Consider the following 11,548-nt stretch of genomic DNA (forward strand, 5'->3'; position numbering starts at 1 on the left):
CCACACAGACGCATACACACAAATTCCGCACTATGCTACTTTGTGCTTTAAATCAATCTAGCCAAAATACAGTTGTGTTTTACCTTTTACTTGGGAGCACTATAGAAAAGGGACCGAGTGAAAGACAAGAAAGAAAGCGTTTAGAAACAACAACAGCCGAAAAGCTCGAGCCGGCCTATTTTTCATTCGCACTTACAAACGGAATATGTGTCGCTGAGGTCGTAAAATGACCGCAGCCATAAATAAATCTCCCTCTCTCTGTGTTTCCCCTACAGGCTCTGACTTGTCTACATGGCCAAACAGCAGACAGCCCCACTGACAAATAGAGACAAAGACTCTATTTTTACTCTTACTTCGCCCTCCCGCCCCATCTATTCCTCCCCTCTCTCACTCGCTCTCCTTGTTTTAAGGGAACACTGTTCGGAGCAGTGAGACAGACAATACGTTGAATCCTCAACGCTCGCTTTCTGTGAAGGATCACACACGACAGTTGGGGAGAATATCGGGTAGAATCTCGCTTTTTAACTCTCCTTTTGACCTCTCTCTCCCCTTCTCCCTCTCTCCCCTCCCTCTCTCTCCCCCTCTCTCTCTCCCTCTCTCTCTCTCCGCAGGCAGGACGCTCCGCTTCCTCTCCGCTTTGTGGGAACGGGAAGCAGCAGCATTGTGTTTGAGGCTGACGGTGGTTTAATCATTAATGAGCACTAACAGTCGGGGCAGGACAGACGCGGCTTCAGCCTGGCGCACACACGGGACGGCAATGCTATTATTACACACCCAACCCATATCCATTAACACAATTTTGAAGTATATTTCTTTGGTATAATAAAGAGGAGAAACAATTAAAGGTACGGAAGCCCGCAGGTCAAATATGACTTTCTGAGATGTGCAACGAAGTCTGTCGAAAAACAATGTTTTCTAGGTTAAATCTAAAGTTATATGCTGTTTCATAATACATGTTTAAAAACAATAGGTGACAGAAAAATTCACCTTAATACCAGAATTAGGCTGTTTTGCCACGCTCGCTATTATAGCGTCTTTTAACGTGTTCCGTGAGTCCGCCCAGGCGTTCGGACCAATTACAAAAGCTAAACGTTAGCTCAACCCTCAACAGCAGCGGCTCAGGATAATGTGAATGAGGCCTACTGCAACTTTAGGGCAGCAATGTGAGATATTTTGTGCTGCCATGTCACGTGACCGGCTGCCTTCACACTTTGACTCCGTAGCCAAGCTCACGCGCCAGTCTGCCAGGGTTACCTGTAATGACGGTCGTTGCACGTAACAGTTTGGGACAGCGCCAAATGAGCAGCACTTTACATTTTGAGGTGAAATATGATAATTCAAATAATTAGTGATAGGCAACTCATCCTACTAGTGCTACTAATACTTTACTGCTAACAGGAATTATAACAACCAAAAGTCAGGAAAATACAAATACTAATACTTACAACAATAACATTTTTTAGAAGCTTTAGAGTTTGGATTATTTTTATAACGTTATTGATGTTAATGCCAATAATAACTTTGATAAATATATTCATTTAAATTATTATATAAATTATTATAACAGTTTTTTTCAGTTTTCCGTTTGTTTTAATTTAGTTGCATAACATGTTTTACTTAATGAGAGGCGCCATGAATCCCGTGAATCCACTGCAACCCGGTGGAGCGGCCGCAGCCACCGGGATGGAAACAGTTCAGAGCTGTAGGAACTCCATGAATCCGAGAAACTTCAGAGGTTATCGACAATTAAACCAGAAGAAGTCAGACGGATGCTTTATGGCTTCATGGCTTCGGGCATGTGTGTTTATATGTGTGTGTGTGTGTGTGTGTGTGTGTGTGTGTGTGTGTGTGTGTGTGTGTGTGTGTGTGTGTGTGTGTGTGTGTGTGAGTGAGAGACACATTTTATGGCCGTTTATGACTCCTTGTAAAGTCCGAGGGATCGCGACGAACTGAAAAACAGGCCCGAAGCAGCAGATGAACACATGTGCTGTGCTGCACACAAGGAACGCGCTTTCACAAAAACGCACACGTACCCACGAGCTGTACAGTTAATCTGCGGCACATTTCAGCCGCGATACGGCTCAAAGCGCCGGCAATTCACAATGATTAACTATGAAATTTTAACATCGCAATTTATTTAATGGACTAACACTCTATATGTATCTAATTTTATATATGCTGAGATTTATATTTCAAGCAAAGAACGATGTGTTTATTCTAATGTGATATTTTCTTCAAAAACGCATACTATTATTCTATATCTCATTCGTTGCTATTTACGTGGGGTAACTCCAATTTAACAATGACGTAAAATGAAAAGATGGGCAGACATTCATTAGCAGGTGATGGCAGTTTGTTTTTATTGCATAATTATACTTTCAAGTTTAAATATTTCTCAAATAGGTTCTACGTTGGCAGCTGGATTAACGTTAAGAGAGAAATTAGTAATATAATATTTATGGTATGCTTTAAAACAAAGTAGTTTTACTTCATCTCGATGCCTGTGTGGTTTTAGTTTATAATGTTGGATAAGAAACAGTGCGCATTTTATGTGCGTGTTTATTCGCTCGCTGACCAACCTCCCGTTAATAACAAACCGAGGTAAACTGCTTCACTTGTGCTTTTTGTGTGCGCGTGTGTGTTTCCCAAGTTCCTTTCAGAGTAGCGCAAGCCGGCTGGCTGCGTCCTTCACGGCGCCGTGAGCTCGTGCTCTGGGTCAGCTCACCGGACTGTTACCGGTGGACGCAAGCCCCCCCAGCCACGCCGAGGGGCCGGGGGACGAGTTAAAGAATAACGGACGCATGGATGCAGTGTTACGAGGGCTGCTTATTGGGCTCTTTAAAATTGTGCTAAATAAGGAGCACGCGCACGTGCAGGTGCAGACCATCGCACACATCTACTTATTATCTGAATTCTACACAACATCTTGTGTTATTGTAGTTTTAAATAGGATTTAAAAGGGGCTACTATAGGTTTATTGTCCACATTATAAATGAATGAACGGGTAACTCTGAGCAGCATTTCTGAATCACCAATAATATTACCAATGTAACTTATATTGTATGAACATGGTAACACATTTAAATCGCGTACACACAGGTGAATGGCTGAGTCGTGAATCAAAAGCAACACCTTGGATTATGTCCCCCACCAGCCTTAATTCCCTCCACCAGGGTTTTTCAAATGATCACACGCACACACACCAGGTTGCACAGCAGATTTGTAGATATAGGAGCCAGTAAAAGGCGATGAAATCGCAGAGCAAGGGCGAGTTGTTATGGTTTCCTTTGTTGATCGAAACAGCGACCCTGACCGATCAGAAGAAGAAGAAAGCTTCTGTTTCCCTCCCTGTGCACGACGTCTGCGCGTATACGCGTGCTACACTTATACACACACACACACACACACACACACACACACACACACACACTCACAGATACATACATTTTTGAATATATATTTACATTGTATAATTGATTATATATATTCTGATTCTGCTCATTCGCTCAACGAGGCCTAACCTGGTAGAGAAACAGAGAGCGGGGGTCTGTGCCTCTCTGCGTCGATCCCAAAGACAGGAGAGAAGCCCACTGTCAGCGAGATAAAATATTGAATTGCGCACACGCACACGAAAGGCAGGGAGCGCGCCCACATGCTTTCGCACCCTGTCCTTCATCCTGTCTGCTCTCATTCCAAAGAGGACCATAAAAAAGAAAAGTCAACAGGTCGTCAACACACGCACGTAGCCAACAGCACATCACGCAAGTGCGACAGATAGCATTTAGCAACTACTGCTGCCTTGTGTGCGCGTGACCAGGAGGATGAAGGGTTCGGGTGTTCGGGAACATTCGGTACTATCGGCAACGAGACGCTAGATGGCAGCAGAGCGTCTTGCAGCCACGCGCCGCGGCCTCATCTACATTGTATGTTTACCGCTGCTGCGATTTATGGACATAACGAGTGTACGTGAGCATAGCTTCTTTGTTTATATACTCTCCTCCTCCCCAACTTTAGTTATACATATTTTATTTCCACTATGCCCATTTCATTACATAGTCAGGTGAAGCGAGTCCATCTGTAAGAATATAAATGTACACGAGTGTACAGTGGCGGCTGCTGGATTTTGTTATTAGGGCCAGTAAACATGATTCAATGCAAAAATGTATCAAACACGCATTATTACTTTGCAGTTAAATATTTAATATGTATTCCAACAGTTTAACATAATAAGGACATCTTATTCATACAATATTAATGAATACATATAACTATACATATAAAACAATATCCAGGATATTATATAACTAGTTTGCTAAACCTCTTCTACAGAAGCGTCATATCCCCCAACGGCAGTCCGTTGTCTGATTGTGAAGTCGGGCTGATCTGGGTCTAGCTGTTTTACCTCTAGATTCTCGGCAAAGTTCTTCTCTCAAACGGGTCTTGGAGTTTGGTTCGGGTCTCCCTGGAAGAACACTGCCCGTGGTCGCTCTTGTTATGTTGATAAAAGGGCGTCGCGAGACTCGCCCTGGCGACAGCGCGTAGGGCGGCGAAGGGCGGGCCTAAAGCTAAATGTATTTTAGGACGCTGAAATTATCTGTCACTCATTAACTTTCATCGGTGATTGGTTTAACTGCTTCTTAAACCCGCCGCTTCGGGACCTTGCCAACCCAGCTGAGACATGCGGAGAGGTCGGGCTGGAAAATCATATATTTTGCAGAGATATCTTAAATTACAAATATTACTGGGTATATTCTATGTTTCAAAAACACAAATAGACACATATTGACGATTAGTAAAATGTCAAAAAAATGATGTTTTTTTTTGTGGCTCAAGGTGGGGCCGAGCCCCATTGCCCTCTATGGACCAGCCGCCACTGCGAGTGTATATGACCGATAACTTTTTATGAAGATAAAGCCGTGAAATTGATCTGGGCCCCGTAACTAGTGCAGTTAAATCAGAATTCTAGCCAACATAGAGACTATATTTTGAACAAAGATAGTTATCAGATCACTGTAATTTACACTGGTAACAATAATGAATGAAGATAAAAGCAACAACATGCCAAGGTAAAGGGCTGAATTACAAATACTTAAATATGACCCGTCTGTGTTTATTAAGGCGGACTGCCACCACAAAATAGATCCTCTTGAAAAAAATATGCTCGTAAACTATACAAATCAAGTTTTAATACAATGTACATTTAAGCTGATATCAAAAGCATAATTGTGTGTCCGAGTCGAGCGGGCTCTTGGTTCCTTCTCCAGCCTTTCTTTAAAATACAAGTTGCAGACAAGTTTGTGCTGCGCTAATGAAAGATGTTATGGAATTGACGTTCATGAACACATATTTCTTAAACCATACTTGTATCAAATAAGTACCGAACATAAAGTGTCACGGATCGAGCTTTTCAGATTTTCTGATGATGTGTTTTAACCCTGAATGAGAAAAATACTGAGTCAAAAATATACGCTTTTGTGAGATGTAGCAGGCCACATAACAACACAGTACTTTATCGATAACTGTTGATTACTTTATTTATCGGTCCAGAGACGTGCAGAAGCGTCTGGGTTGATTTCATGTTCCTGTAGACTTTCCTCACGTGCAACGAAAGGCTACACGTCCAGAAATGAAAATTTGAGGTGTCTTTGGAATTCGGTGAATACAGCGTACGCATGTCGGCAGGCTTCGAGCGTGAGCGAGGTCAGCGAATATACAATATTAAATTAAGATGTATATTTTGTAGGATTTTTTTTATGGATGCCTTTCTATAAAAAATAAAAGAGGAAAAAAGATTGGCAATGCCTCAATTTGTGTACTTCCCATGGCACGAAACAAAAGCATAACTGCGCGCCGCTTTTCACAGACATGGAAGGAACCGCAGCTTATCGTATTAAACATCGACACACACTCGTCACAGAAGTTGTTGCTACTCGCAAAAAGTGCCGTTTTAATCATTTCAAAGTTCCTACAACGTTTAATATTAAAAATTCAATTTCAATAATTGCAAATATATACTTAAATATAATAAATAAAATAAATGAGCATAACGAACATTGTAATTTAATTAATTATACAATAAATAAATAAGTTAAATCCTGCAGGGTTGGACTCAATGAAGATGGAGAGCCATAGAGAACAAAATGCTGATTTCCAAAAATGAAGTAACATGCTACGCATGTATTTAAACAAATCTAAATGTATCCAAAGAGTGAGAAGTTATTTATTCATAATTCAGATGTATCTGCCTGCTAGTGCGCATGGAGCAGGAGGAGAGGTGATAAAGGAATTCACTACGAATATCAAACACTTCCGAAGGTGTTTGATATTTGAGACAGCAACCAATTGAAGACCAAAGACAACACAGACAAAGACTGACCTGCAGATGTGTTTATGAGTGTGGGTTGGAGGTGGTGGTGGGGAAGTGATTGGGCGGCTGGTTAGGTGTAGACAATAAAGAAAGAAGAAAAAACACACTCCATCCGCCGGGAGGAAATTAGAAAGGAAACAAAGTCATAAAAGTGGGCTGGACCCACCGAGAAAAAAACATTCCTGTGTCTGTGAACACACACACGCACAGACAAACACACACACTGGCTGTCAATTGGCTGAAACCTTGAGTGAAACAATTCAAACTCTTACACCAATAGCACAAAAATGCATTTAAAAGCAGAGCCAGAATTACAGGAAATATAATGCATGCTAATGAATGCATAAGGACCAGGCTACGCTCTCCCTTTCAAAATAGGTATTTATGATTAAACAAATCCAGCACACCTGCCCTCACACAAAAGGCAGCCTCCCTCTCACCTCCCCCCGTTCACAGAGAACGGCTTAGGGCTGAAACAACAACAAAAAGCAAGACACTAACTAATCTTCCGGATCCCAAACCATCCGAGGTCTATCCGGTGGATGGTTCTTCCGAGAGCGCATCCATCTGGGAGGCTCACCGCAGAGCCTGATCGGACCACAAGGTTCTCTGATCTAGGATGTAAACGTAACAACTTGTGTGTATCGTCCATGAGCAAACCAGGAGCAGCAGGACATCACGTAAAGATAAATAAATAAAAAAATGCACTGCGGCTACAACTTAGTTTGCTAGTTCAACAATGCGCATGCAGTAGCGCGCACAAAGAAGGGAGCTGCCAAAAGAGGAACGTGCACGGCCGGCTCTTACCGTTTGTCGATCATCCGTCACGAGCCCCCACACACCCGCGGCTCACTACTTGGGCGTCCCGCGCGCAGGCAGCCGGGGCGCCCGGAATGACACGAGACAGCCCTACACCGCGTGCAGACCGGATGGATGGATGTTAATTGGATGGTGCGGGTGGCGGTGTGTGGGGGTGAGGCGCAGAAGGACAAGACATCGGAGAGAGGGGATGGGTTTGGGGGGGTGGAGCGGGGTCCCCCCCCCCACACCCTCCCCGATGTCACCCAGTCGTCAAAACACTGCTGTCATCTTCATCACCTCCCGCAGCCTATTGCCATCCTCCTCTTCGCGGTGAGAAATCAAATCAAAATTCAAACTAGGAATGACTGATAATGAGGTCTTCTGGGATATTTCTTTCCGGTGTCGCACCCCCCCCCCCCCTCCCCCCCCCAACCCCCTTCTTCACCTCATCGGGAGTCCGCCGATTCAGCAGCACGAAAATACCAGACGGGGAGCTCGGAGCCATGGCGGAGGAAGAGCAGGAGGGGGAGAAGGGGGGCAGCTTCTTGTCACTGTTTCCGCGTCCAGGTTTCCTCGGTAGCAACTAGTATCCTCGTTTACTGGTCCGTTTTATTACAGCTGGGCGTTAATTTCCTCCCCGGTTATTCCGGCTACGCTCATCCGCCTCGCCACAGCGCGAGCACCGAAGCCAGGAGGAGTAGAGGCGGGCTCCTCGGGCCGGAGCGGATCGCAGCAGCAATATAGCCACTTGGGAAATCATAAAAAGTTCATGTTCACGTTAAGCGCGTCCACATGACCAGCCCGTCGGCCAATCCCTGCGCGCGGCCACTCATAAACTTGTATCACAAAGTTGTAAATTTTCATGAAACAACAAGGAATATTGCATTTCTTCATGGAGCCCTGCTAGAGGGGGGCTAGTGCTCATTTTCTGCCATTCTTTCTGCCGCCATTTTCCTCTCATTCTTCTTCTTTTTGGTCGTCTTCTTGTTCCTCTTCTTTTTTTGCCTTCTTATCCACCCCAGCTAGCGACACACAGAAGAAATCCAGTATTTTCCCTTTCCGTTAAACTATATCTTAATACCTCGGGTTCTGTAAGGTGTGGAAGGCTGGTTTATTTATTGGATGTGCTATATGAAGGTTGGAAACGTGTTTCAAAATGTATTTGAGCCACATAATCAAACAAAAAGGTTATTATAAAGGTTATAGTAAAAAAAAACGGAAAATATCTGGCGTCGTGAATTAGGAAGAGCGCCGTATTTTAATCATCTTCATGTCACGCAGAATGAAGGTGACTGGATGAAAGAATCTCCGAGGTGAATTTGTGACTATGCGCCACCATAGGGAAAGATACGGGCTTTGCTTTCAAAATAAATGATACAATAAATGTTCCCATGGAAACATGATATTCCAAAGATGACTCGTTATTTCTTAATCTATTAATGGCAGGCTCCCGATGGATGTAGGCCTAATTGTGCCCGCGTTGTTTGCTTCTTTTCGAGGGGGAGCACGGTTGCAACAAGGGTGCCGTGATGTCCATTTTGGAGTAGCCGCAACCAACTGAGCGGCGGCGTGGGCCTGAAGAGCCTTGCGTAAAAACGGTTTCGCATTGCGGCAATGCGTCACCGTTTTAACGGCCCTGCAGGCCCCGGAGCCACGGGAGGCTCTCAGATACGCTACCGACGCACACTGCAGCGATTGTGCCTCACTACAGTTGCACTGTTAAGCGGTTATTTTCTGATAAATTAATGATTTAAATACCTCTAGTTGTAATAATGAAAATTGAATCATCCAACCATCCATATACTTATCATGAATCTTGAATTATCTCGACGCAACGTGGTTCTCAATCTATTTTTTTCTGTCGAGAGTGCGCGTTGTCCTTTATAATAAGGTGCCGAAAGGGATGTTGCTATTATTTGATTCTCTTGCACGACGTTGTTTTGTTGTCCATTGTCGTACTGTCTGCTGCCATGCACCAACCGCCAAGTCGAATTCCTTGTATGTCTGATATATTATGGTAATAAATGTTTCCTGATTCCTTATATGTGTTTAAAGCGTATAAAGTAAAAGTAGGAATTCAGAAATCATCCTGCTATCAAGCCGGGATCTGTTTCCACGCCCAATAATGTACAAATCACCCCAAACATAGACGTTGAGGACCTCTTTGCCCAAACGAACTCCTCCAGAAGATCCCCATCCACTTTTTTAAATCCGAACCCACAACAAACCTTTAGTAACCCACGCGTGACCTTTTCCCCCTCCTGCGTGTGTGGTTTCTAACTGGACACTCGGATCCTCGGCTTCCATCCATCCATCCATCCATCGTCAAACCGCTTATCCTGCACACAGGGTCGCGGGGGGGCTGGAGTCCATCCCAGCCAACTTCGGGCGATAGACAGGGTACACCCTGGACTGGTCGCCAGCCAATCGCAGGGCTACACAGAGACACACAACCATTCACACTCACATTCACACATCTACGGGCAATTTAAAGTTCCCAATTAACCTGATCCCCAGAGCATGTCTTTGGACTGTGGGAGGAAGCCGGAGAACCCGGAGAGAACCCACGCAGACACGGGGAGAACATGCAGACTCCGCACAGAAAGGCCACTGGGCGGAATCAAACCCAGGACCTTCTTGCTGTGAGGCGACAGTGCTAACCACCACGCCACCGTGCCGCCCTCCTCGGCTTCCTCTCTGCTAAATGTTCTGTTAGAAATTAACGGAATCCGCCCAGCAGGAGTCACAACCAGCGTCACAACCAGCGCCTCGTCCTGTTTGTGTCTTTGTTCTGTTTGTCGTTTTTATTGGGGTTTCCGGCCTCATCATGGACGCAATAAAGACATTAGGAACTGCTATAACACCACGAGCGCATACCCCGCCCCCCCCCCCCCACACACACACACACAGAGACCGCCTTCTTCCGGTGCATATGGTGTTTTAGGTTCCCAGACGAGGCCGTATGCCCCTTGGAAATCTCGTGCGGATTTCGTGAGACCTCGTGCAGTTGCTTGGCTCTGGGGTACACTCAGGTGAAACGCAAGGGGAAGAGGGGTCGTTGTCGCGCAGGGGTTAGAGAAGGTGTGCTGGGAAGCACAAGGTTGGTGGTTCAAGTCCAGGCTGCCCCATGTTCCATGTCGAAGTGTCGACGTGTCCCTGAGCAAGACACCTAACCCCTAATTGCTCCCCACACTGAAAAAAAAAGTCTTTTGAATTTACATGAAAAAAATATGTACATCGGTTGCACATATTATATTCATGTTTAGTCAAAATGATTCATTTCTATTTAATGTACTTAATTTTTATTTGTAAAACAAACATGATTTTCTCATGTAAATTCAAAATATTTTATTAATGTTAATTGTATTAAATTATTCTGATAACCCAACTTATTTTTTTTGTGTTACTTTAAAATGTCCCTTTTATGTTAAGTGTATTCAATTCTCACCTATTGAAGCAACATGAGATTTTAATGTGACTTTAAAATGTCCCTTTTATGTTAAGTGTATTCAATTCTCACCTATTGAAGCAACATGAGATTTTTATGTGAAGTATATGCAATGTTGTTCTGTTAAATTAACTTCCTGCTTCCTGCTCAAGTTAGTCTGATAATGATCCTGGATACTTTTCTGTATAAATTCTACATGCTAAAATTATTTCTGTATGGCGATTTCTACTAATCTCTTACCTACAGAATTTACTCCTTTAACATTTTTAAAATAAATAAGGCAAAACAAAAACGTTTAGTTTACAACTGTATTGTCATAGAACAATAGAAGATTCAGTGTAATGTATACACAAACACATGCACACATTCACAAACAAATCTCATATTAGAACAAAGCACCTTTTTCTTTCACAAGAAACACTTGGTATGCAAGTTATCAAGAGTGTGTAGTAAACATTCATGACTGCTACAACCTGAGACAACATTATTTTGGTCCTTAAAACACCTTCTGAGTTACATCAAGCCAGCATCAAGAGAATACTATACAGCCAGGCTAATGCAGGAATGTCGTGCAAAATATGTGCAAAAAACATTACATTTACAATTTCTTAACAAAAGAAAAGGACACATGTAACAACCATTATTGTCCTGGCAAATGTAGATCTTGTGCTTGAAAACTACATTTGGTTTTGAAAATAAAGTAATACAATTAAGAGTTATGGCTTGCTTTCCCACCACTACTATAAGTCAGTTAAGAATGTGCAAAATCCAAAAATCACCTCCAAATTTGAAAATAGGGTAAACGGTTAGAGGTCTATTAAACACATCTGACAAATGCTGACACTTAAATGAAAAAGGCACATGACCCTGAGAAAAAAAAAGAAAAAAAAAATACACTACACTTGGTAGCGGCCCATCACAGAACATGCAGG

The 11,548-nt window shown here is 43.3% G+C and overlaps 1 protein-coding gene across 2 annotated transcripts in view; it reads right to left on the reverse strand.

Moving 5' to 3' along the window:
- Positions 1-7,564, reverse strand: part of hoxb3a (homeobox B3a) — a 71,707-nt gene extending 64,143 nt beyond the window's left edge. The window contains exon 1 of one of the 2 annotated variants that reach the window (XM_078084393.1): positions 7,175-7,564. The gene's annotated coding sequence lies outside the window, so the exon portion shown is untranslated. The remainder of the gene's footprint in view (positions 1-7,174) is intronic. The other variant, XM_078084405.1, reaches the window with a different exon arrangement.
- Between the last annotated feature and the right edge of the window lie 3,984 nt (positions 7,565-11,548).

This window comes from Gasterosteus aculeatus, chromosome 11 (assembly GCF_964276395.1).
Source record: "Gasterosteus aculeatus chromosome 11, fGasAcu3.hap1.1, whole genome shotgun sequence".
Lineage (NCBI taxonomy): Eukaryota > Metazoa > Chordata > Actinopteri > Perciformes > Gasterosteidae > Gasterosteus > Gasterosteus aculeatus.